The 6000-nt window shown below is 40.4% G+C and overlaps 1 long non-coding RNA gene across 1 annotated transcript; it reads left to right on the top strand.

Annotated features, from left to right (window-relative positions):
• The first annotated feature begins 1715 nt into the window (after positions 1-1715).
• On the top strand, positions 1716-2595 carry LOC120724855. Its single transcript, XR_005694016.1, has 2 exons — positions 1716-1874; positions 1960-2595. It is a non-coding gene; the product is annotated as an uncharacterized LOC120724855 (long non-coding RNA).
• The last annotated feature ends 3405 nt before the right edge of the window (positions 2596-6000 follow it).

The raw sequence follows: 6000 nt of genomic DNA, 5'->3' as shown, positions 1-6000 counted from the left end.
GCATTAAAAAAAGACTTCTGATTGTATAGAAGTATATGGACAAACGGAACTCCGCCCCCTGCTCTGTGACTTCCTTTACAGCTTTATGGGCTCAACAGCTAGTTTCCAGGTAATCCTGAATAAAACCTGAGTGTCATTTTTTAAATTAGCGTCATTTTAGAATCATAAGGAGGGCTATCCAGTGTATACTTTGATTTTAGATCAGATCAGCGCCCAATGGGAATGGAGAACACGCTTCAAACTGGGTCGTCAGTAACCAGTGCATGAGATCATGGTGGCGCCGTACATAGTTTTTACTGTCTACATTAAGAAATCTAGCTGTAGTGCGTTTTCCTGTACGTAACCTACAGGTGTATTTCAACAAGATGAATGTATTTATAAGCTTGTGCGCTCTTGGCTACCTAGCGCCCACTTGCAAGGTGTTAGCATAAATATCCTGGGTGTAATGTAATGTTTACTGTAAGCTCAGTGACTGCATTGTCCAAGCTGACAGGAAAGGCTAAGAAGTGTAACCATGACCCTTTGTTCATATCCAGAATTTGATTCACAAACAGCAAGGGTGTCATGAAGGAGTCAGAGAGCGCGAGCTTGCATCATTAACTGCTACTGCTGCCAATAGGATTAGAGCATCGAGAGTGGACGTGATGCGGACGGGTGTTACAAACTGTTAGCCAATAATGTGCGTCTTCATACCACAGATAATCCTCCAATCTGAAACACAGCATGATCAAGATTTACAAAAGAGATTTACTTTATTTATTCAGTAGAACCCAAAATGAGAGACTGAGCCCATAACCTCCACAAGACAGAGCATACAGAGGTCAAGACAGAAACCTGCTGTCCTATAGACTCCTGCACAACATATTCCACATGTTCTCCTTAATGATTCATCATTTTTTTTATATACTGAAAACAAACACTGCCAGTCAGAACCAAGCTGCCATCCCACAGAGAGCGTCAGCGATGACGGCACTCTCGCAGCTAAACATAAATAGAATTTCTCAAAGGTAAATCAAGTGAACGGTATTTATTTAAGAATTCCTTCTTTGGATGCAGTTTTGGATCAATTCAGTGAAGTCGATTAAGGACGTGCACAGCAACTCGTGATTTCTAACAGACTGTAAATGAGCGCACATCAAAAGCAACTTTCCTGCGTTACATCGACTGCAGATGTTTGCCTGGCGACAACCACTCAGCACTCTTTCCATCACAAATGGGGGAATGTTTTGCTCATCAAAGCCGTGTTTCTGGGCCAGCAGTACTGCAGCACCACGGGTTTTACTTTCTCCAAGGAGGGTATTTATGACTTCGGCCTGAAGAATGCAGCTGCGAACAAGGAGTTCATGACTCGGGGAGATTATGTGACTCGCAACGATCCTCGCTGCGGTCTCGCATCGCAGTTGAGCACTTTCTCATGTCGCTGTGGTGAAACTTGGAGGCAGCTTTGTATGCAAACCTACATTTGCTTATTCGATAAAGTACATAGAAAGTAGAAAGCTGACAAGATGAAATGAAACACAACCAGCACAGGTTGCTAGTCATTCACCAAGCTTAATTGTCAGTTAAATCAGTTTGGTTGCTGACGTTTTATATATCACTATTGGACCATTTCAAAGCAGTGGTGAGGTTTGACCCACGTCACACTCGGGTGGGGACGATGGATAATTATCATCATATTTTAAATCTTGTTCTGAGGAACCTATTATAGCTCCAGAAAGGGGCAAACTGGCTAATATTATTTCTTTGTCTTTCGATTGGTCAGATAAACACAGCTGAGGTGAAACTCAAACAACGGCTAGTTAATGAAAAGTTTAGTCTCAGGATTTCCTTCCATTGGTGATATTCACCCTCATAGATGCTTCAACCCTACAGACGTTAGATTTTTTTGCTTCTTTTTAGATGTTTCTAAATGTAAGCAAAAGAATAATTATAACACATTTTCTTTTGTTTTCTCTAAAGCAAAACTTCACCCAGTCGTCCTGCGTTTTGAGTCTCAGCAGAGCTTCAGTGATGTCGGTGAACCTCTCTGGGCTGAGACCTTGCACACGCTGAACTTAGATCTAACATGAAAACAAAGAGAGAGAGACCATTTCCTCCTGGTCACCTCCAGAAAGCTGGGAGAACTTTGCTTTCACTATTCATCACCGTCTCCATTCATTATGGGCACTACCAGACGGCGAGTAGCACTCAAGGTCACAGCTGCTCCGTCCCACCTGGAACGGCGACTCCTCTGACCCACTGGCCCGGCATATGGAAGTGCTATCTTGCTCCGTGTGCTCCAGGAGAGAAAGTTAAACTTTAATCTGGCTGGCTACTGGGGAATTTGCTCAAAGTTTCCTTGGCAGGTGGCGTTTTAATTATTTAAAATGTTCACATTTAGTCTTGCCACAAATGACTTCTGAAGAACAACAACTCGAAGCCAGAACGACCAATTTATTCCATTTCGCCCTTCCTCCTTGTTGTGATTGCTGCGCATGCATAAACATCTTCTCTATTAAAAAAACCTCATCCAGCTCAACATCATTAATATTGTATTTTTTTTTTAATTTCAAGCGTGCCAGACGCACAATTCCTTTCAATCAAGCAAACCAGACAGAGACGAAGTGCTGTTCAGGTCCAAGCCAATTATTCCTCTATACTTGTGTTAGAAGACATCACCTTTCTTATGATAACAGGCTCCCCGAGGAACCCAACACCGCAATGTAAGCTAGACAGAGAAATCACCAATTAGCATACAAATGCGCACAAGTTCCACTCTGCACAGCTTCATGGAAAAAAGACAGTGAGGACATGTACATATATTGTGAGCTTGAAAAACAAGCTAAATTACCAGGTCAACGTGAGAGTTTTTACCTGGCAGTACGACACAGAGCCGTGCTGTTACAGGCGTCCAATCAAAAGCAGTTTAGGCAGCGTTTCAAATACTGTGCATGCTGCAGTTTGTAATAATCTCTGTAAACTCATTGAGCTAGCATGGCAGGTTACTTATCTTTCTATGAAACATTAAAACCAACATGCTACACTTCATAGATCTCAATAAATATACATGTTTTTCTTTCATGTGAGGCGCACATCCTGAGGGGGGTGCAAGTGAGTTGGCTATAGAAAGTTGAGACTGTGAGTTAAAAGTGCATTCAAACCTCTCAGCACACAATATGCATCATTAATACTTCCACTTTAAAAGACGGGGTTGGATAAAGTGGGCCTACGTTTGTAAAATGTGCAACTTTATACTTCCTATTGATGCACAAAGTGTCCAGATTATGGCAACAGTAGTTTTAACACGAGGCCAAAATAAGACGAATAATATTAGTAGATGGCAAAACCTATTAAAATGATTACTAACCATCTTGATTCATACCTTAGATACAGTTCACTGCAATCTGCTACCATTGGCCGGTCAGCTCTATTATTGCCTCCAGGAAACTGCCGCAACACAAGCTGACCATTATAAGCTTCACAATTGCACCATTTGTTGCAATTGTTGTCTGGTTGTGGGTTGCATCACACTGTAAACAGCGGGGGCTGCTTTTTAGTGTGTCTGCACCTGTAAACACCACCCAGGTCAGGCAGCCAGACAGCAGTTTTCAGTGTAACCCCTTATCTTGTCACCAATTACAGTGCTCAGTATAGCCGGTGGGCAACTTTTCATAAGTTGTAAAGGGGAAGAAAACAGTTCATATTATGGAGAGTGCTGCAGTTTTTAAAGGCAAGTCTCCTCGCAGACACTAAACAGCTTGTCAGGCCTGATTTAATGCACTCATTTCAGTGCTGAAAATATCTTTCTTATTTTAATGGTGCCGAGCACATTTTCTGTGCTGAGATACAGAGAAAGAAAAAAAAGGCTGTTCGCAGCTCACATGGCAATCTGGCGCCGAAAAATCTAAATTCAGAAGGACAAATTGAATTTACATTTCAAAACGGTCCACTGATCGACAACCGCTGAAAAGACCACCCCGCGTTCAACCCTTAAACACTGCCAGAGGAATTCCTGCAGTGTCAGTGCTGCGTTTGCTTTAAACTCAGAACATCACATTTTAATGGCCGGCATCAAAAAGGGCGAGCACCTTCAGCAAACAGTGTCGCTTCATAAAAGGAAAAGTCGCCGGGCCTTTTTTCCTCCTTCACCTTCACGCAGGAATAATCACACACAGTGCTGCCTGTTCAGACCAATTTTCCATTCATTTACTTTCCATATAATTTCATCACACAGCAAGGTGATCCTAAATTGATTTGGGTGGTTTTTACTTAATGTTCATTGTGTCCACTCTTGGCAACCAATAGGCGGAGTCCAGTGACCCATTGTGACACACAATTAGCCCGACATATTGTGAAAGAGGCAAAGGCTTCACCTGCATTCAGGCTTTAATTAAACACTACTGAGGGCAATGAAAGACGGGATAACGCTGGAGCGCAGCTTTAAACCAATCAGTTCAATGTTAATTCTGCCAGATGTCGACGTTTGTAATACCTGGAATAAGATTGCTTTAATGACTTTTCCACCATATTGAGGCTGATTAGAAGATGCTTAAATGTGGATCACAAAGTAAGGCTGTTATGGAGCTTTTACAAGGCACAAAATTGAATATTCCTTTAGGAGAGTGAAAAAAATAAAGCTACTCGGCGCTAACACCTGTTCACGGAACGATTCAAAGGCGGAAATTCACATTTGATTAGTTGCTGCCATATGGAATATGACAAACCACTTTCTTTGAAATGATTTACAGCATTCACAAAAAAAACTGAGCGTACCAACTCTGTTCCTAGTGAGTACTTATCTCTGGGTTTTCAGATAAGTACTCACTGGGTAGGTGACTACTCAGCAGAGCTTACCAAATCAATAGATAAGATGGGTTGTAGCACAAATAAGAGTTTTTAACAAGAGATTAGTTTTCACCAGACTGTACGCAGAATAGTCTGTCCTTTACTTACAATACATAAGAGCATAAAAGAAATATATAACAGTGAAATGCTACTTAAGCAGCACTAATATTAAAAAATTTAAGTGTTACAACCCCATAAACTAATTATTATAACTAATGGTTAAGCAGCACTTTATCATAATAATACATGTTATAGGTTTATGCATATAAACGTCCCTCTATAATGCAGAGCAATACTGAAATTAGCTGACAGCTAAGGGAAATAAGAGATCATATAATTAAGTTAGCGAATTTAACAGATTCAGGATATTGTTGTTCTCATTTGCATAGCCTAACGTGATAATCGTGTGGTTAAAAATCAGATCAATTTCTACACTTAATTATGTGTGTTGCTAATTTTAGCAGCGTCTATTTTATACTTCAATGTAAAATATAAAGCAGCAAGAAAACGATAAAGTCAGTACTTCAAATATACCTGCTCGATTAAATGTAGGTTTTAAGCTCCAACACTGACAACGGATGAAGCACCGAGTAACGTGTAACTAACACAACGAACTAGCTAAAGTATCGTTAGCTAATTTGACCAGGTTCAAATTAAGGTCATGTGGTTGATGCATCTGGAACCTGACATTTAATAAAATGCTATTTAATGTCATAACCAGACCACTGTAACAGCTGTAAACTGTTTTAAGTTATATAACAATAAAATTAGCCAAAATGAATTAGCTTAGCAAAATTTGACAGTTCTCGGTTCCATTTTTATTTACTCTGAAAAGCTGTTTCTTAACTTTGAATACTTTACATGGTTTGGACGTTTCTGTTAACATATAATTTTCCCTCCTGAAATTGTACTTTTAAACATTTGCTACAGTTTGCTACATTTCTGGATGGCAGTTCTGATTTTCTTGCAAACATTTGTACACATCACTAAAGATTTTAATGATTAATCCAAGCTGCGTGAATAATTTCTTTATGACTAGCTTCACCTCAGTGAAGAAGCCAGTCCTGGTAAATGCACAGGGGGGAGATTATACACTAAATCTTTCAAAGCAAGAGTTGCACAACACAGAAAGAGGGAGGAACAGACAGCGGATGATCCGAGTGCCAAAGCCTCGAT

The sequence above is a fragment of the Simochromis diagramma genome, unplaced genomic scaffold, assembly GCF_900408965.1.
Source record: "Simochromis diagramma unplaced genomic scaffold, fSimDia1.1 OVJJ01000802.1, whole genome shotgun sequence".
Lineage (NCBI taxonomy): Eukaryota > Metazoa > Chordata > Actinopteri > Cichliformes > Cichlidae > Simochromis > Simochromis diagramma.
Note: the sequence above shows the minus strand (reverse complement) of the source record. Positions and strands in the feature narration are given on the sequence as shown.